Here is a 22,187-nt window from a genome sequence, read left to right on the forward strand (position 1 = left end):
TATGAAACTAGAATAACATTTATTGTATTCCTTTGATGGAATTTGTTAAGGTATAATAAGTAAAACTTTAAAAATTTAAGAACAAAAGAATTAAGATTTTTGTATATCTTGATTTTTGATAGATATTTTTACCATGTATAAAATAGGGTTCAATATTTCTATTTTTAAAAAATACATAAGTGCATGTATCTTGACAAGTTTTTTCACCTATATGTATTTATATAATTTTGTGATTTAAAAATTTTACTAACATAATCTGTCATTTTAAAAAATTGAACCAAACCTATGTTTCCAGTATAAAATCAAATTAATAAATATTGTATGGTATAGAATCTGATATACACTATATACTAATCATAATATATAGCTGATTTAAATATGTAGCTGTTACATCTTTGCTCATTTTTAATTCAATTGTTGCATGGATATTGAGTAAAAATATTGGTCAATAGTTTCTATCTTTTTTTTATCTTTCCCTGGTTTAAATATCAAGACCATATTTTTGTTATGCCAATTTAGTATGGTACCTTCTTCCTCTATTTTTATAAGCAATGATGCAATTTCAGAGTTAATAGTTTTTCAGATTTTGGCAAAATTCATTTGTAAACACATCTGGTCCTCTTCTTATTGAGTTTACTTGAGTTCACTTTATTTTTTCCAAGACTGTTATTTAAATTATCCATTTTTGTCTTACAATTTTTAGTGTTTAATATTTTTTGTAAATTATCATTCATAACATGTTATCAATTTGTTGACAAGTTTGACATTATTTCTTCTTTGCATGTCATAAATTTTCATTTGTTATTTTGTATGGTATTTTGATTTTTTTTCTTTTTGTCATATTATTTAATGGTTTGTCTATTTTATTAATTTTTTAAGTTCTTGATTTATGCATCAATTCAATTTTTTGTTTCATTTTTGTTTCTCTCTAATTTAATTTTCAGAATTTCTATTTTTGTGTGTAGTTGAGAAATGTTTTACTTATTGGGTTTTTTTATTCTTTTCTGACCATTTCAATGTTCTGTTTTTTATCTCTAGAAAACATGTAATTAGAGGGCTTAGAAACAGACTTTTTCCCTCTAATAACTACTTTGACTATATGCCAAAAATTTTAGTGTGTTGTCTCATCATTATTAGTTTCTTTGATAAAATTATATGTTATTTTTATAACTTGTTCTTTGATGTACAGTATCTTTTAAGATTATACTACTTAGCCTCCTATTAAATTTAAATTCTTTGTTAAAATTACCTTTATTGATTAAAATTATAATTTCATTGCACTTTAATCAATAAAGAATATTTAACAATTCTAGTCTATCACATTTGGATGAGGCCTTCATGCCCTAAAACATATTCAGTTTTTAACAGTAATGTGCACAGATGAGAAATATGAATGATTTTTTTATTCTAATTCAGTATTCACTAGAGAACTTACACATCCAACTTTTTCTAAAGTTCTATTCAATTTCTTAACTTCTCTCTTACTTTATCTTTTTAGTTAAATTTATATAGGTCTGAAAGGTGCACAAAGCAGTTTCCAACTATTTGAGTTTTCCTGTCAATTTCTCACTATAATTTAATTCATTTTTCCTTTCAGGACTTAGAAGCTAAGTATGCCATTTGTGTCTATACATTAAGGATGATTTTATTTTATTATTGGTGGTGCCTTTAAATACAATCTAATGCCTGCTCCTTTCTTTTAACCATGTATTTTTTTTAATTACAGTTTTATCTGAGGTTATAATTATCATTCCTGATTTTTTTTAATTCTCCTGAGACATGATAAATTCTGCTCCAACCTCTCATTTCAACTCTGTGTCAATCATTATTTTTCAAGTTCATTTCTTTAGTAATACAGTCATACCTTCCACATCACAGAGATTAGGGATATGGCAATCTGAAAAATCTAGTGCAAAATCATTTGGACCATCTTTTTATTTTTTATTTTATTCCAGAAAAAAGTTACTATGTTATTAAAAGAAAACATGTTGATATTATACAATACTATACATGTATTTTAAGTATTTCTAAGTTTCTAAATTTTTTCTGTTATCTGCAGACCTTTGCAGGTTGTCTGAGACTTCTTCAAAACTCTCCTAAAATTCCCCATTTGAGTTTTTATGCTGACTCGTGAAATATCAAAGTTGTGATGTGGAAAAGATAATTTAATATTGCTGGATTCTACTTTCAAATCAAATCAACTCCCATCCACCATTTTATAAGTAAATTCATTCCATTCACTTTTGGTTACAGTTGTTGATTTTGTTTTCTCCTCCATCGTACCCTTTTATAATTTTAGCTCTTTTTACCTCCCATATTTCTCAGAGCTATGTATGGAAAGAAAAATAATGTTAACAGAGCTAATTATCTGTAGATGAAATGATCTGCTCATATTTCTTTGCCTGACCCCCTTCTTCCTTCCCAGAAATAATCACCAATTTTTACTTTTTTCTTTTTCTCCTTTTAAATCTCCCTTTGTGAGCTACCATTTAAAATTAAAGTTTCCTTCTTTATGATTAGTTTCTGCTCATTTCTACTTTTCTTCTTAAACCCCACTTTCTCGTCTTCCTATCTTTCTTTTTCTTTCTTACATATTTCTACACCAAACTATGTGGGTGTGTTCAACTCTCATTTACCTGTCTTAGATAATATGAGATTTATGAGATGTTCATACCTTCATCCATGTTTGTTTTTTATATATTCTTCTGGTACGCCCCAATAAAGAGAAGTAATAAGTCCTTCCCTCTTCTTTCTCATTTCTTACCTAATATACTTTCCTCTCCCTTATATTTTGTCTCTTGTAAACAACAAAACAAAATAAACACTTCCCCACTCCCAGGACTAGTGTCTGTCTTCATTCTTTCTAAGACCCTTGAAGATGGCAGAATTCTGATTGACACTTATTTTATCTCTTCCTACTAGAATATAAACATTTTGTCATCATTTAATTATAGCTATCTAAAATGTATTTACCTTTCTAGGTTCCTCTTTCTCCTGTACTTATGCAAAGAAATTACTCATCTCTTATTATTTTATCAGAAATGCTTGAAGGTCCTTTATTATAATAAAGATCTATTTTTCCAATGTATAATTATATTAAATTTTGCAGGGAATTTATTATTGGATATAACCTTTTTCTTTTGCATTTTAGAATATCATATTGCGGAAGAGTAATGACACCCACTCCATTAGAATAGATTTTACAAAAATAACATTAGGACAATACTTTGTCTGAAGTCCTTGGTCCCACTTAAATAGAAAACTTATCAATTTTCAATCAGCATCCTATCCTGAAATACTTTTTACATCCTTTTCAAAGCCTAGTCCATTTCTAATAATAAATCAGAGTTCAAGGGAAAAAAAATCTGTTTCACTCAAAATGGAAATAGGTCAATGACTAGACAAAGACAAAGGGGTCTTGATTTATGCCTTGAAAGCAGTCCATTCCTTTACTGGATTAAATTGATGATCAGATTAAGAAAAGGAAGAAATCTTTGTTTAATTTGAATTAATGAATATATATATATATCTTAAATTCACTTTTGACTAGGTCCCACTCCCAATAAATGGAGAATATTTAGCAAGAGAGGTTAAAGAGGACTTAAGAGTTTTAGGAAAACATCCTCCAAGGCTTTATCTCACAAGTTAATTAACTATGTTCTAATGAATCAGATTATTACTTGGAATTCATTACTGTGCTTTATCTTATTTTGGAATTTTTTCCTTTTGTTTGTAAGTCTATAAATTGTGAGTAAAAGTACCATATATCAGAAAGAGATTTTTAAAGTTTTGGAAAATTTCTGTACTTTTTGAATTTCTTTTTCTCTTAACAAAGATGCTTAGGATTTGAATAATTTTATTAATAAAACTGTTACTGCCAAGTTTCTCCCCTCCCACATGCTTGGATGGGATAAGCAGCTCATTGTGGTCCTTTCCCCTCCATAGTTTGTGTGTCATTGCTTCTGCACTTAGATGAGTGCACTTGTGCTCCTGCACAATCCTGCTATTGCTTTGACAATCCAAGTTTGAGATCCTGTTAATTTTAGGACCTGTCTATTAGAATTCCTATTGACTTCTGCTTTCCTGATCGATCCTGTCTCTACAATTTTCTGGCCATTTTCTTGTGGTCATTTAGTTCTAGACTAATTGGAAGAACTTACTAGTATTTCTCTTTCGTTTTCTTGATAATTATTTCATCTAGTTCCCATTTAAGTGTTTGCTGGGCCATGTGTCGGGAGAGCTAGACAGTTTTAGGATTTTTCATATTTCTACCTTAATCAAGGCATTGATTCTTATGATTAAGGATAATTGATACAGCAAATGGAAGCTTCCATTTGACTATTTAAAGATGCCATAAATTCCTCATTTGTAATTTGAGGTGGAGAAGCAAATGGAAAAATACTCCAGTCTCTTTATCCCCCCCAAAAAAAACCAAATAGGGTCATGAAAAGTTGGACTTACTGAAATGACTGAACAACAAAAGAACACAATGATAACATTTGAGATCGGATCCAGTCTAGCCATGTCTTCTGATCTACATTATCAAACTTGAATCTTATCTATCTCCTAAGAAAAAAATTATTTGGATGTTTAGGAGCATTTGATAACCTGAACACAGAAAATTGAATTTTTTTTCTTTTTCATTCCTTGATATTTTGCTTTACCTTGTCCTAAAACAATCAGAAAATATTCCAGGCTTCCCCCTTCTATCACTCTTCACTATCTCAGGCAGCCAAAATCACATCTTAACAGAGAATATATTTCTCCTTCTTATAAACCCTTCTTCATTCACCTTGATAAATTGTGCAATCTTTAAATAATGATTTCACAAGCACAGTTATTTAACCACTTTAAATATATGTACTTGGGCTAATTCTGAATTCAGGTAAAGTCTTTTTATTCATGAGATTCTGTGCTCGCAACTTGCTTATTATAGCACTGAAAAGCAAAAATAGGGAGAGGGAGGTATCATTTAGTTAGATCAGAAAGGGTTAATGTACTTCCTCAAACACAGGATAATCTGATCCTTAAAGCCTTTTAAAGAAGTGTCCATCATTAAATATCATATAGGAATCAAATGAAGGAGAAAAGCATGTTTGGTCTGGAGAAACCGCTAATTCCTATCTCTAAACATTGGAAGTGCTGTCAGGTAGAGGAAGAATTATGTCTATTATTTGCATTCCAGAGGAGAAAAAACTAGGACTAGTGGATCATAGGGAAACATAACATAAATGACTTGATAAACTCAGCAAAAGAAATTTTATAACAATTTGTTACTGAACACTGGAATGTAGCTGCCTTAACTCTCATTCCCAGGAATATTCAAACATAGGCTGTATTTAATAAAAAAATATAAAAAATATTCCTGCATTAGGTAAGGGATTAGGCTAGGATAATGGCCAATGTCCTTTCACATCTGAGATTCTGGGATTCTAAAGCTAAAATTGTTTTATTTGCTGAACTTCAGATATTTTCTTTATAATATTCAGAAATCCAGATAAATAAAGCTTGATGACATTTAAGACTACAGCTAGTATTTAAAGTAACATAGGGTCTCTAATGAAAGCCTATTGTCCCTCAAAATGTAGATTTCTTTCTACTCTGCATGGTATAATTCTTAACATTATAATTCAAAGAAAAATCTACAATGATTCTTTAGGTTTTATAATTCTAGTATTTAATGCTTATCACATAAATACTTCCTATTAATTAGATATGGTAGATATTTTTAGCAGCTTTCTGAAGTACTTTGTTAGTATTTTTCCCTAAAAATAAAAATATAAACTTTTAAATACAGTGTCTGGGCAACAGGAATGCCCAAATGCTATATGCTAAAGAACTGTAGGCTTCTAGCACTAGGGGTGCCATTAAACCAGGGGGGTGAGAGCAAAATAGGATTAGGAAGTTATAATCTGTGCCTACATAGAAAATTAGACCTGCTGCCAATGCACCCAGTCTCATTTGATGTAAATTGTTGGGAATGGTTCTTTACATAAATGAATTTGACTGGGCTTTTATTAGTTTGGATTAATAATTCAGGGAAAAGTAAAGAGGATCTTGTCAGAAGGTGAGGATATAGTAAGGCTGAAAGGAAAAGGGAGACACAAGACCCACTTGAAGTAGAATAAGAAGAAAGGAATCTTCTGCCATTTGGACAGGGGATATAAAGGAGGACAAAATTATAGAAGCAATTTAACATATACTTTAACATGTATTGGACTACCAGCCATCTGGTGGGGGGGTGGAGGGAAGGAGGGGAAAAGTTGGAACAAAAGGTTTTGCAAGGGTCAATGTTAAAAAATTACCCATACATATATTTTGTAAATAAAAAGCTATAATTAAAAATTATAGAAGCAGAGAATTAAAGATTAAAAGAACTTTGCAATCCATCTTGTCTAACTTTTAAAATTTACATGTGGGGAGGATATCTCCTATAATGTAACAACTGAGGAACTCAAAGACACTTAATTAATGGATTTTCCCTGCTCTGATGGATGAAGTCTCATAAAAGAAGAGATGGGCATGGAGAATCAAGTGATCAAGAACCAACGAAATTTCCTCCCTTGATACATATGAGGAAACTGAGATCACAGGAGGGGATTCCTTCTATTGCCTTCACAAAGGTATTGGTCATAAGAGCAAAGCCAGAAACCAGGAAATGTAAGAGAGAAATAATTTCAGGTGCAAATGAAATGAAGTTGCTATTTAGAAGCAAGTAGCCTCAGGTTAGAAAATCTTCAGAAAAACCTGAAAAATGTAGCCCAGCAGTATGGGAAGATTTCAGTGAGAATTAAGCAAGAAATAATGGGGGAAAATTGCATGTTCTGAGAGTGAGTTTGTATGGGATTAGAAAGTGAAAGAACCTGTAAAGATTATGAGACCCCAGATACAAAGAGTATAGAGAAAGAATATAGCGTTCATGTTGGGGTAGCTGGATGGCCCAGTGGATAGAGTGCTGGGTAGGAGTCAGGAAGACCTAAGTTAAAATCCATCCTCATACACTGTAATTGTGTGACACTAGGCAAGTCATTTAACATCTGTTTAACTTAATCTACTAGTGAAAAAAAATGTCAAATACTTCAGTATCTTTGCCAAGAAAATCCTAATGGACAGTATGGTCCATGGGGTCCTAAAGAGTCAGATGTGACTGAACAATAACAACATAGAGCTCATGTATAGGGGTAGAACTACTGTTAAGCTGCTAGACCTCTTTACCCCTGTTCCTTAGCATATGCCAAAATGGAATGAGTTGTGATTAAAAATTGTGACATTCATTTTTTTCTAGTACTAACAGTCTGAATTATGGGTTTTTAAGTTCCTCTAGTTTCAGAATAATTGCATTCAGGAGAATGAAGATGTTTACTTTGGGTGACCTAAGACACTAGAATCAAGGCAACCAAAATAATTTTTAAGCCTGACCTAATTCATTTAATTTTTTTAATTCTGAACTTAACACCAAATGAAACATATATTTCCATAAAAACAGTAGGACAGAAAAAGAGGAATATATGTGAAACTGTGACTATCTGTTATATGCAAATTTCTTTTTTAAAAAAATATACACAAATTCAATGTGTAACTGTCGAAGACATTTATTTATCTATGATACTCTCCAGGCCTGATCTTTTTCATATTAATTGGCTCAGAAAAGATTCATACATAAGGAAAGTTCTTGCTAGTGGTTAGCTCATCTGCTTACATTTGTACATATAAGAAATACATGTATATTACAAGGATTTTATCCATGTGAATGCTTCCTTTATTGATAAAGACCATCTCAGAAGATAAGGGAGAGGGGGGAAGATCTACTGGACTTGTGATTTCATTGTTGAAGATAACTCTCTAGGAGGACCCACTCCCTCTACCAAGGTAGATGTACAATCCTACAAATCACTGAATAAAATCATTGGGGTAGACATGGGAGTACAGAGGAATGCTGAGAGTATAAACAGTTATCTAAGGATCATGTAGCTAGTATATGTTAAAGAGAGGATTTGTATCACCCAAGTATTACAGACCCTGAAGATATCTTCTCTATCCAGTGGTTCATATATGATATTCATGATTGTTCATGATTGATGTTGAATGAGATGGAAAAAATCGCCTGGCAGCTTAATTCTATACAGATAAGTTTCTCTGAACTTAGCAGGAAGTTTCAATGATGGAAACAGTTGTCACTGGTCCTGGATACAAAGGATTTTCATTTTGGTAGAATTTGGAATGTAATCCCCTTGAGGGCAGGACTATTTCATTTTGCTCCTTGTGTATCTCCTGTTCTTAGCACGGTGGGTACTTAACGAATTCTTGTTAATTGATGGACCTAATAGAGCTTTTTTTTTTCAAACATAGACTTTAAGAGAATTGACACTACAACAAAATGAAGCAACCCAGAGAGTTTTAGTGGAGTATATAAAAGACACATTTTTCTACAGCTTCTTTACTGAAATAATTTCAGGGGAGAAATGTCAAAAAATCCCTAGGATATTGCTGTGTATTTCCCACTGACAATCAAAATATAGCTGAATGGTCAGATTGACCTCTCTATGAAGTGACTACAATTGAGATATTAGGACACAGTGGAAAGGTCAATTGCCTCATAAAACTTCCCTTTGCTGAAAGCTGGGGACTGAAATATCATTATTAAAGCATCTTTCTTTCCTTTAGCCTTTAGCTTGAAGGTCTGAAACATAAATACACCTGAGGGCAGTAACCCTATAAAAGCTGTTACCACTCTTTATTCTTACTGATCTTTTTCTGGAAAGAGGAAACAGACAAATGATAGGAAGACAAATTCCACCAGCTTTCTAATTTTTGCCCAAGACTGTTTTTGCCTCTGGGTATTCCATAAAGACAGAACAATGAATAGAGTGTCAAGTCAAGAAGACTCATCCTCCTAAAATCAAATTTGGCCTCAGACACTTGGTGGGTGTTTCTGAGAAAGTTACTTAATCATGTTTGCCTCAGTTTCCTCATCTGTAAAATGAGCTGAAGAAGAAAATGGCAAGCATTCTAGTATCTTTGCCAAGAAAACACCAAATAGGGTCCCAAAGAGTTGGACATGACTAAAATGACTGAACGATAACAACTCTATAAAGGAAACTTCAATTTAATTTTAATTGTTTTGTTGCTAATTCTTGATTACTAACACATTAAGCTTTAAAAAAAAACTTTCCATATATTATCTCATTTGATTTTCACAACCCCAAGAGTTAGATGCTCTTATTTCCCCCTCTTTTACAAATGTGGAAACTGAATTTGAGAGGTATTAAGTAATTCGTCCAGACTTTTTAAAAAACACTAAATTGTCTGAGGTGGGACTTAAACTTATGCCTTTTTATAGTGTGATGTAGAAGGCACATATTAGCTACTGGAATAGAAAAAAAAATTAACATATGCTCCAGACACTTTCTGAGCAACAGAGGCTCCCTATGGTGCAGATACCATATTTCATTAATACTGATTTTGTCCATTTACTTCACTGCCTGATTATGGACAGAGATGGCCCTACATTCTTGAATATTATGCCTACTTATTCCAAGTCCCAGCAATTTCTAAAATGATGGAAATAGTGACAGCTCATCTGAAGACCAGTTTAACTAAGGAGTTACTCACCTTATGAAGTCTGATCACTAGATAATATAAATTGCAAAGGGAGGCAAGAAGGATAGCAACTCATTAAATCATCTACTAATTCAAAAAGAGATTGCAATTTGGAACAGGACTGAAATAGGGAAATTCTATCAACAATTGTATTAGGTTTCCAGACCATGGATAGCGCTAGACTAACTGTTCTCTGTGCTGCTCACTAAGCCTGGAATACTTTTTTTTTTTTGTATATCTAGTATCTTGTATAGTGCTGACACATAGTAGGTGCTTAACATATGTTAGCTGATCTGAAATTAAATTTTATTTTATGATTTTTTCTTTTAATGTTATTTTTAAGACAGAATTTTATATATTTGGTAAGTGATTTCCCTAGAGAGTTCTTAAGTAACTGGTGGAGAGAATACCAACCTAGATAAAATCAATAATATCTCTTGAAGAACATGAAGTTTAAGATTTGAGTTATATCTTTCAGCAGCTGCCCCTCATTGTTAACTCATATTGGGAGGCTGAAGGAGACTCAGGAAAACTCATTGTCATAGAAACCAAAGAGAGAGTTTCAACAAGGAGGAGGTGATTCACAATGTCAGATATTGCAGAAAAATCATGGATAATGAAGAATGAAGGGGGAAAGGGCTCTTAGGCTTGGCAAAGTGCCATTTCTCTACAGTAATGGGGGGAATAAGGCAGAATGCAGGATGCTGAGGAAGGAGGGAGTGGGTGAATTTGAAATGGAGGCAGCTGCTATAAACTATGTGTTCAAAAGTCTGGCAGAGAAAGGAACAAGAGAGGCAAGATAGTATCTAAAAATCAGACTGGAGTGAATTAAGGTTATATTATTTTTAATATGAGAACAGAACATATTTAAGGATCACAAATTTACAAACCTACAATTAAGTTTAAACAAAAAAAATAACTGATGTGCAGGATGAGGATATTAAGGGGAAATTTTATCACATTAGAATAACAAAATGTCAGAGCTAAAAGTCACCTTTAAGATCATCTAGTCTGAGCAACCCCTTCATTAACTATACTCTTTTTTTAAAAAATGGAATGAACATCTAATCAAGGAATTTAAATTTTAAGAAAAACCAGAAAATCAGTAAATGATCTAACTTTTGAAAGAACAATATCTTAACTAAAGAAGTTCTTAATAAGTATTAGTCAAATTGAACTAAGCCTACAATTACAATCCTGGAAATCAGAGAAGAAACAAAATAGCAAAGTAAAAATCAGTAGTCAAAAGAATTGAAAGGAAGAGTTGATATTTCAAGAAAAGCAACAAAAATGAATACACACAAAAAAATCTGCTAAAAGAAAAAAGGAGAAAGGATGTTTTAAGGAAAAAATAGTTTTTTAAAAAAAATCAGGAGACAAGTATAAAAAATGTCTTTATTTTAATACATCAAGATATCATTATAGGTTTCCTTCTCTCAAAGTGGTAGACCAAACTCACAAAAGGACCAAAAGGAAAAACAGGAAAAGAATAAAAAAGGAATATGAGGTTGAAAATGTGAAGAAGTCTTAAAAGCATAGTATCTGGAACCCAGTCCTAGCCTAAGGAATCAGTAAATATGAGACATCCCCCAAGAGCCATGAACAAGCAGAAATTACTACTCCAAAAATCAGGATTGAGAGGAAAAAGAAAGAGAGCATTCCTACTACTATATCAAAGCTGATTGGTGATGATAAGAATGGAGGCTCCCAACTGGTAAAAATTTACAAAATGCTTAGATATTAACCTACTAAAGATGTTCCTAGAAAGCTATTAAGTCATAATAAGAAAAGCTCTTCAGCCAGCATGTAAGGAGATTTGGAGCTAGCATCACCCCAGATACTATTCTGATCATGACAGTGAATGGTTATTCTCAAACAACTGGCAGGTGGCTTCCTGCTGATAATTAGCTCTCTGACTATCATCAGAAAAATTGTTCTTGCCATCTTTCCCAAGGTCAATCTTATAGATGTAAAAATTCCAAATCATCTTCAAAAAGAAGCTATATAAACCTAGACACCAAGAAGGAAATATTTTTGACAGAAAAGAGAAATACAAGATTGCAGAGCAACACTGGACTTATCAGAAAATAGTGGACTTTCAGATTCTGTCCCAAACTGAGAAAATTCCTGAGCTCCATGGCTACTTGCATTCTATATTCTCGCTCTCCAGTGGAATTTATCTCCACAAGCTGTTGTTTTAAATCGCTTGCAAAGAACTTTTATTAAAATATTTGGAGTAGATTTCTAGTCATATGAAAAGATGCTCCAAATTATTATTAATCAGAGAAATGCAAATTAAGACAACTCTGAGACCACTACACACCTGTCAGATTGGCTAGAGTGACAGGGAAAGATAATGTGGAATGTTGTAGGGGATATGGGAAAACTGGGACACTGATACATTGTTGGTGGAATTGTGAACACATCCAGCCATTCTGGAGAGCAATTTGGAACTATGCTCAAAAAGTTATCCAACTGTGCATATCCTTTGATCCAGCAGTGTTACTACTGGGCTTATACCCCAAAGAGATCTTAAAGGAGGGAAAGGGACCTGTATGTACAAGAATGTTTGTGGCAGGTCTCTTTGTAGTGGCCAGAAACTGGACACTGAGTGGATGCCCATCAGTTGGAGAATGGCTGAATAAATATATGAATGTTGTGGAATATTATTGTTCTATAAGAAATGAGAGAGGCCTGGAGAGACTTACATGAACTGATGCTAAGTGAAATGAGCAGGACCAGGAGATCATTATATACTTTAACAACAATACTATATGATGATCAATCCTGATAGACGTGGCCCTATTCAACAATGAGATGATTCAAATCTGTTCCAATAGAGCAGTAATGAATTGAACCGGCTACACCCAGTGAAAGAACTCTGGGAGATGACTAAGAATCATTACATAGAATTCCCAATCCCTATATTTTTGTCCATCTCATTTTTTATTTCCTTCACAGGCTAATTGTACACTATGTCAAAGTCCGATTCTTCTTGTACAGCAAATTAAGTGTTTGGACATGTATACATATATTATATTTAACTTATACTTCAACATATTTAACATGTATTGGTCAATCTTCCATCTGGGGGAAGGGGTGGGGGGAAGGAGGGAAAAAGTTGGAACAAAAGGTTTTGCAATTGTCAATGCTGTAAAATTATCCATGCATATATCCTGTAAATAAAAAGCTATAATAATAAAAAAAAATTAGAGAAGGAAATAAAAGCCATCATTAAAATAAAGAAGCATAGCATGACCCATAGAGTATTCAGCCTGGAATACTGGCTTTGATCTTGCCTCTGATGCTTCCTAGCTCATATTAACTTCTCTAAGCCTCAGTTGCCTCATCTGTAATGAGCTAGAGTAGATGACCTTTACATTTCCTTGCAACCTTAAGCCCATGATCTTATGTCCTAAATTGGCAAAACTCAAGGAAGTAGTCCTTTTAATCAATCTTTTACTAGGTGTTTAGTATGTTACAGGTAACATCTGTACTGAGTGTTGGCCATAAAGACCAAAAAAATGGAATAGTCCATGCCCCTCAAGAAGCCATAAAAGAAACTATTATTTCTTTAGATTTTGAAGAAACTAAAATAATTTAGAAAAATCTAAAAACAAAATCTCAGATGCAAGTGGTGGTAAAAATCACACAGGATCATAAATGCAGGATTAGGAGGAACCTTGAGTGTTCATATAATCTAAGGTTTTTAAATCTCTTTTGTATAATGGACCCTTTGGACACAATTCTTTCTCAGCACAATGTTTTTAAGTAAAGGGAATAAATATAGAGAATTACAAAAAAAGTCAATTATCTGAAGTATATGTGTGTGTGTATATATATATAAAATTTCCAGCCCCCAAGTTAAAGAGTTCTGATCTAGTCTCCAAATCTCTCATTCCCTACTCTGCCACTTCTTAGTCTTGTCAACAGGATATTTTCCAAATGAAAGTATATAAGGTATTTAATTCAGTATTATCTTCTATTGACCCATATTCTTTAAGCTCATGCTCAAAACAGCTCTTTTTATTTTAAAGACAAATATAGTTCTACCTTGACTAGTGTTGAAAACAATGTTTATCTTTGTGATTGGGCCCAATCTGTTATTCATTATTTCAGCAGAATAAAAATGCTAAAATTAGGAAATAAATAGAGTTTTGAATATTCTCCTTTGTTTCTGAGAAGTAATTAATGCACTTTCCAGAGCTCACTCTGTTTTTTAAAATTTCTTTCTTCAAAATAAAAGTTTTCTCTTTAAAAAGTCACATACTATTAAATTTTTCTTCCCCCCTCTTCTAAGACTTTTTCTAATGTGAACAAAACTTTATTTTGGTGCAAAATTCTTCAGAAGAGTCACAGTATGATTGATAAATTTATATACTTAAAACTGTGAGGAAAATTTTTTAAAGTGTTTTTTAAAAACAAGATAATGTGCTATAGGAAACAGGTTTGGCCAGAAAGCAATATATGAGCTTCCTCAATGAAATATTTTTTCTAAGATTTTTTTTTCAGTGTAGATATTGCTAAATATGGAAATATCTTCATTAATTCAGGCTAGATGGGATAAAATCAAATATTTTTTAGAGTTTGGTGGGAAACTGACTAGATGATTCAATTTCCTACCTACAAATACTTAGCATACTACCTTATACATAGTAGGAGAGAGGACAAGATTCTAGTCCAACTGACTACACACTACAAGAAATACTTTCTAAGGTTTCCTTGATGGATGATCATCTAATTTCTGCCAAACCCCCCCAGTAAGAGGAAATTTACCATCTTATGAGACAACCTCTCCTATTGTTGTACATCTCCAGTTTTTTAAAGTCATATTTCAATTGAAATTTGAATTTTTCTAATTAAATTCAACTTATTTTCCTCTCCATATGAACTCCTAGTTTAATCCTTGGTGTTAGTATTTAATAAACTTAAATAATTTTAATAACTAATCCTGAATTCCAATGCATCAACTGCTTCTATTCCATGATTTATGTCCATATCCACCATCCTCAGGTACCTTGGACCATTTCATCAGAGATAATATACCATTCCTACAGTTTTGAAATCTGTTCACCTTTGTAATCCCAACACTATGCCTTTACATCTTATCTATTGCCTTATTCTTCCTGAATGTGTTTGACGACTTCCTTTGGAGATTTCATCCAGTTCTATGGGTTCCATTACTCATCTCTAAGCAATTGATCCCTAGATCTTTATTTCCCATTCTTATCTTTCTCCTGAGTTTTTGTCTTGCTACTCCAATTGCTTGCTGTTACATCTCAAATCAACATGTCTCGAATTGAACTCTCACTCTAAATCCACCACTCCTTTATTCTCAGCCTTTCTCTGTTGATGCTCCCTATGGTATAACTGTTAAGACATGGTGTCCTCCCAGGGACCAAGGCTCAAAATCTTTGATTCTTCTTTGATTCTTTCATCATTCCTCCATCAAAGCAAATTCCGCATATTAACAGTTATACCACAACATTTCTCACATCCATTTTCATCTATCCATTCAGACTTTTAACACTCTATTTAAGATTCCCAGTTCATCTCTTCTGCAGTAGTATCATAGCTCCTTAATTAACCTTTCTGTTTCCAATCTCTCCCTTCTCCTATAGTTATCAAAATAATTTTCCATAGGCATAGATCTGACCCTATAATTCCCCAGGTCCAAAGACTTCAGTCACTATCAATTTCATTTATTCTAAATTTCAACCAAAATAGACTGCTAGCTGTTTCCACCTCATTTGTACCTTTCAAAAGTCTTCTCTTCCTTCAAGATTCATATCAGCTACCATTACATCCATAAATTTTCCCATAATCTCCCCAGGTGAAGGTATTTTTCCCTTTCAAATATTCCTATAGCCAAATGCTATGTTTAAATCTTGCCCCATCACACTCTACCTATAATATTATATTATAGTGTTACCATTATAATACTTACCTATGTTCATTTCATATCTCCCCATGCAGAACATAAAGTTTTTTTAAAAGATAAACTCCCTTTTTTTCATCTTTGCACATACCTCCCAATGCTTAGCACACTACCTTACACACAGCAGACATTTATTAAATGCTCACTGAAGTACTGACTACTTTCATACTACTATGAATACAAATATGAATATAATAGATACTCTCAAGAAGACTGATCTAATAAGTAAAAGGACAGGACATCAATAACTATGATTTCTTTTTTTAAAAAAGGAAGAATGAAAGAAATACAAAGGAGAGATCCAGGTAGAGTGTTATCAAAATATTTGAGAAATGAAAAATCATTATCACTTGAGAAAGCAAGAAGCAATTTCATGGAAGAAGTGGCAGTTGAGTTGAATCTTGAAGGAATAAAACCATTTCAGAAAGCAGATTTATGGAGAACTCCTTCTAGGTATAAAGGAAGATGGGAACAAAATTATATAAATGGATGAGGGCAAAATAAGAAAGAAGCACACCAATCTGTCTGGAATAGAGAATACATGAAGGTCAGTAATATGAGATAAATAAACTTCATAGGTAGGTAGGGGACGGACACTGGACTCTTGCATCCAGAATCAGGAATGTTTAAATTTGTTGTGTAGGTGATTGGAAGCCAATGAAGGTTTCTGAATACAAGAGAAATAAAATCACAGCACCTTGATAAGATTTCTTAGAATGGTCTTTCTATTAGAAAAGCAACAAAATCTATCTAAAACTAAGAATAATCATTACTCGTAATGCAGAAACATTAAGCACCTTATAAATAAGAAAATAGAAAAGCAAGAATATCCATTTTATTACTATTATGTAATAGTTATAGGAATGTTAATTATAGCAATCATGAAAAAGAGTGAGGGAATTAAAAAAAAAAGAGGCAAAATTTTTTGTTTCTGCAGACAATATGGCTGTTTACCTGGAGAATCCCAGTGAATTAACCCAAGAAATTAAATAAAAATAAAGTAGCACTTTATGAAACAAACACACAAAAATCAATAGTTTTTCTGTATATTTAAGGAAGAGATGATAGAAAAAGGAATTCCATTTAAAATAACTCCAAAATGCATAAAATACCTACATTAACTCCACAGACATACATATGATTACATAAATACAATTACAAAAGACATTTTATAAAAAAAACTGAAAAATTATTTGGGCTGTACCCACTGTACTAAAAAAAAAAATACCTAAATTAACTTACATGTTTAGTCAAATCACCAAACTAAGACTTATTACATATACAACAGGACATAATAATAACAAGATTCATCTGAAGGAACAAAAGGTCAGGAATTCCAAGAAATAATTTTTTAAAGTAGAAATTAAAGAAATGTAACTATATCAGATTTCAAAATACATTATAAAGCATGAAAACTAGGGAACGGCAATATGGCAAGCTACTCAAGAACTGATCTCAGAACTAGAAAGACCTGGATTCAAGTCCTGCCTCTCACAAATACTGGTTAGGTGACTCTAGGCAAGTCACTTCATTTCTCAGACTAGACAAGTCTCTAAAACAATAAGTTACATAAAACGAAATAATCTGCATTGATAGGAGAAGCTTATTCATTTGAAGTTCCCTTTATTAATGAAATCAGAGGTCCAATCACTATGTCTATACAATAAAAATCATTAGATATGATTAAGGAATAGAAAAGTTCAACAATGAAATAAAATGGATAAGCAAAATCCAAATGCAAACAAGCATAATTGGCTAATATATGTTAAGTTCAATATCACAAATTCCCGAACTAACAACTCATTTCCAAAGACCTTCTGAGGAAACTGGAGATAAATTTGGCAAAAATTAGGTTAGACAAGCATCTTATATCATATTTCAAAAAATTTCTAATTGAATACATGAGCTAAATATAAAAGATCACATTCTTTTTTATAAAAAGAAGAATGGAAGATTTCTTGTATAATTATGACAAGAAGACATTTTTTAAGAAGTAGAGACAAGCATGAAACATTAAAAAGATAATCTATTACATAAAATTTAAAAGATTCTGCACAAACAAAATTAATATGGCTAGAATAAGAATATAAGTTGTTGAATGGGGGAACCATTCTCGTGGCAAATATTCTGATAATATTTTCATATCTAAGACATATGGGTAATTTATATAAGTACGTAAGAACAAGAATTATTCCCCAACAAGTAAATAATCAAGAAATATTCATGTTCCAAATTACTAATATTAAGAAAACTATAAACTAAAACACTTCTGAGGTTTCATTTGACACTTATAGACTGAAAAAAAATTACAATTCCCTGAATAGTACACTTTAAAGGGACTTAAGAATATAGACATTCAGATTCATTATGGAAAAAAACTGTGAATTGGGTCTTCCAATTCAGAAAATATTTAGAATTGCATCAGAAAAGTCATTCAACTACACATAGCTCTTTACTCAACAATAGCACTAGTTGACATATTCCATTTTATTAGTCAAAAATAGAGGGAAAGAAAGATCTTTTCATATAAAAATAAATTTATAGCAACAATTTAACAGTAACAAAAAACTGGAAACAAAATGTATGTCCATTGATTGTGTAATAACTAAATGTAATATTTGCATAAAGTGGGGTTAAAAATCTATAAATAATTCAAGGAAACTTAAAAAAGATTTATATGAACTGACACAGAATGAAGCAAGCATAAAATCACGACAACAATTTACAAAATGACCATAATAATACAAAGGAAAACAGCATTCTAATGCCTCAGACCAATGCAATGACTAATCCTGACTTCAGAGAATTCATGATCAAGTATACTAGCCTTTTCTCAGTAGAAATGTTATATATTATAGCTATGGACTGAGACATTTGTTGTCAGATTTGGCCAATTCATTTTATTTAACTTCATTTTTATGTTACAAAAGAGGGTCCTAAGGGAACAGGGAATGGGATAAGGGACGAATTGTTGTGAAGTAATAGTGATGAATAAGAAAAACTAGTAAAACATGTTTTTAACAGTATTGGTGATATGAAGGATAGATTTGAGAGAGGCTATATTGACAGAAGGAAGGCCAATTAAGAGGATGTTATCACAATCTGGGCAAGAAGTGATGAAGGCCTGAATAAGGCTGTACTGACAGTGGGAAAGAGTAAAAGAAGAACTAAAAGGAGAGCTATTTTGGAGCTTGAAAATACATAGGTAATTCACAGAATCATGGAATCAAATTTAAACCAAAAGGGGACTTTAGAAAACATTAAATCTAACCCCTGCATTTTACAGGAAGAAATTGAGGTACAGATCAGTTAGGTGACAGTAACTTGACGGGGATCACATAACTAAGAAGTTTTTAAGATAGAATTTGACCCCAGATCTTTTTTACTTCAAGTCCAGTGCCCTATCCACTACACCATGGCCCTTATTACTGGATGTCTACTACATCATGTCCCTTATTATTAGATACACAGAATATTAAAGAGGGAAAAGTCAAAGATAGCTCCAAAGTCATGAACCTGGAAAGGTGAGAAGATGGAGGTGTTACTGGTAGAAATACAAACATAAAAGCAAGGGAATGGTTTACAGGCAAGTTGCCAATATGTAGAATACCCACACTTGAGGAATCCTTGATACAACTGGAAATATGGACTAGGAGCAGCTAGGTGACACAGTGGATAGAGTACCAGCCCTGAAGTCAAGAGTACCTGAGTTCAAATTTAATGTCAGACACTTAACACTTCCTAGCTGTGTGACCTTAGGCAAATCACTTAATCCCAATTGCCTCAGCAAAAATAAATAAATAAATAAAAGGAAATATGAACTAGAAGTCTGAGAAGAGGTTAAAGGTGAGAATTGATCACCTATTATTAGGTCATTTTATCAAGAAAGCAAGCATTTTTTGTCATGTAACCATCTTTCAAATATTGTACAACTACTACCATATTTCCCATTAGTTCTCTTTTCTTCAGGTTAAAAAACATTGTATCTTCATCTGCTCCTCTCTTTTAATAGTTTCCAGATCCCTTCTCTGGATGTTCTCTAGTGTATCAACTTCAACTTAAAAATATGATCTCCAAAACTGAACACAGTTGTCCATCCAAATATGATGTAACCCACACAAAGTACAGTGAGACAAGACATTTTTTCTTCTTTTGCATGTGGTTAATGTCTTTATATAAACTAGTCATTTGTCCAGATGCATTTTGAAAGAATTTTTTTTCTTGTTCTGGAAGGCCTTTTAATTGCTAATCTGCTTGTTGGGGAGAATTATTCTGATGACATTTCTTATCTCTTCTTTATTTCCATTTTAATTTTCAAGCCAATTGTAGTCCACAAACATTTAGTAAAACCTATTATTTATAAGTTTATTAGCTGGGTACCAAAGATATAAAAACAAAAATTCTACTCTCCAAAAAGCTTATCATCTTGGTTGAGGCAAGGGAGAAGGAAAAGGGGAAAAGGGGTCACCAATAATGACAATGTGTTAGAATGTGATTAAATAGCAATAAAAAATAAACAAGAAAGTAACACACAAAGTGGCATGAAAAAATCGAGGGTATAATCACTTCTAGACAATGGGGTAAAGGGTAGAAACAGGAAAGATTTCATGGAGAAGGTGATAACTGAATGTTACCAGATAGAAAGATAAGAAGATAAAGGAACATACAGGAGGGGGGCACGGTGAGATATGGAGGAGAGATACAGTAACTCACATCTAATGGCCTCAGTCTTCTCGGTAAAGTAGGAAACAAAATCATTAATTAAAAAAGACAGGGATGTGGATGGAATTGAAGATGTAAAAAGAGGGAAGTTTGAGGACAGCAGCAGTGAGGAATGTGACAGGAAGTCAATAGAGATGAATAAAAGAAGTTCCAGGAAGCAATGAGGGTCTAGCCAAGGTTAAACAGTAAAGTTGTTTGAGACTCAGTACAATTTTGTGATATCTTCTGTCAACACTACATGGTTCAGGAGGAGGAGCTGAAAAGGTAGATGTTAGGGCTTATTAAGGCTTGGGAATTATCAGGAGGAAAGGGAAAAAGCTAAAAGGATGAGAGATTCAAGAGGAGACAAATTTTGTATAATTGAATACTATGAACTTCAACAACAGGAAGGAAGGAAGGAAGGAAGAAAGGAAGGAAGGAAGGAAGGAAGGAAGGAAGGAAGGAAGGAAGGAAGGAAGGAAGGAAGGAAGGAAGGAAGGAAGGAAGGAAAGAAGGAAGGAACGAAGGAAGGAAAGAAGGAATGAAGTAAGGAAGAAAGGAAAGAAGGAAGGAAGGAAGGAAGAAAAGAAGGAAGGAAGGAAGGAAGGAAGGAAGGAAGGAAGGAAGGAAGGAAGGAAGGAAGGAAGGAAGGAAGGAAGAAGAAAGGAAGGAAGGAAGGAAGGAAGGAAGGAAGGAAGGAAGGAAGGAAGGAAGGAAGGAAGGAAGGAAGAAAAGAAGGAAGGAACGAAGGAAGGAAAGAAGGAATGAAGTAAGGAAGAAAGGAAAGAAGGAAGGAAGGAAGGAAGAAAAGAAGGAAGGAAGGAAGGAAGGAAGGAAGGAAGGAAGGAAGGAAGGAAGGAAGGAAGGAAGGAAGGAAGGAAGAAAGGAAGAAAGGAAGAAATTGAATGATGCCGATTAAGTTAAGGCTAAAAAATGATAGTGCAGAACAAGAAAAATGCCATTTCCTCCTCTAGGCCCATCACTATAGGAATAAATGGGATGGCGAACCAAAGGATGAAGAGAGATATAATATCCTCAGAAGAAAGACTGCTTTAGTGCAATGGATAGGCAAAATTGGAGAAGAGGAGGAGAATGAGTATCTGTTGAAATCAGAAAGTTCTAAAGGGGGAAGCAGAGGGAAGTGGTAACTAGGAATTAGACAGAAGAGAATTAAGATGGTTCCAGATGAGAGTTCAGGGAACTGTAACAGGAAAGCCTCCATTTTGGAGGGTGTGGAAAGGGGAGTAAGATAATAGAAAATCTAAAGGGATTTACTAGCCATAGAGCAAGAACACTGCTGAATTGGCAGAAACCCTGAAATCAGTCCCTAAGGCTCTTATTAGAATGATGATGTAATGGAGCTTTCCTGACTTGGTCCCCTAGTTGCCATCTGGACCTTGGCCATAGGCTCCCTAAGTCTGCTGGTATTTCCATTAATCAGAAGCTATTTTACTTTCAGCAGTTTTCATGGATTTCTATGTTTTTAAGCCCTGTTATTGCCTCATTTATAGAAGTCATGCTTTTTGCTTACTGCCTGCATTTTTCCTGTTTCCTAGTCTGTATGCACTTTCTTCTATTAGTTATTTAAAATTCCTGTCTGCTATTTATTTAATGCACTTCTTATGGAATGTGAGCACTTAACTTGTTAAGCCATTTAACTTTAAAAGGGGATTGGCCTATATCCTTATATCAACAATATTTTCTTTCCCTCTCTCTTTCACTCTCTCTCTCTGTATCTCTCTCTCTCTTTCTCCTTCTCTGTCTCTTTCCTTTTTCCTCTTCTATTCCCTCTATCCTCTATCTCTCTGTTTCTCTCTTCTTTCTTTCTTTCTATTTTTTTTTTTTTACAAAGAGATGCCTGTCTTCATCTCTGTCTCTCTCGGTCTCTGTCTGTCTGTCTGTCTCTCACTCTCGCTTTCTCACTCTTATTCTCTCTTGCTCTTGTTCT

The 22,187-nt window shown here is 33.2% G+C and overlaps 1 protein-coding gene and 1 pseudogene across 2 annotated transcripts in view; one reads left to right on the forward strand and one right to left on the reverse strand.

Moving 5' to 3' along the window:
* HTR7 (5-hydroxytryptamine receptor 7) overlaps positions 1-22,187 on the reverse strand; it is an 82,857-nt gene that overhangs the window by 14,513 nt on the left and 46,157 nt on the right. The window lies entirely within an intron of this gene.
* LOC127551683 (60S ribosomal protein L6-like) lies at positions 11,228-11,801 on the forward strand (annotated as a pseudogene).

Source organism: Antechinus flavipes, chromosome 2, assembly GCF_016432865.1.
Source record: "Antechinus flavipes isolate AdamAnt ecotype Samford, QLD, Australia chromosome 2, AdamAnt_v2, whole genome shotgun sequence".
NCBI lineage: Eukaryota > Metazoa > Chordata > Mammalia > Dasyuromorphia > Dasyuridae > Antechinus > Antechinus flavipes.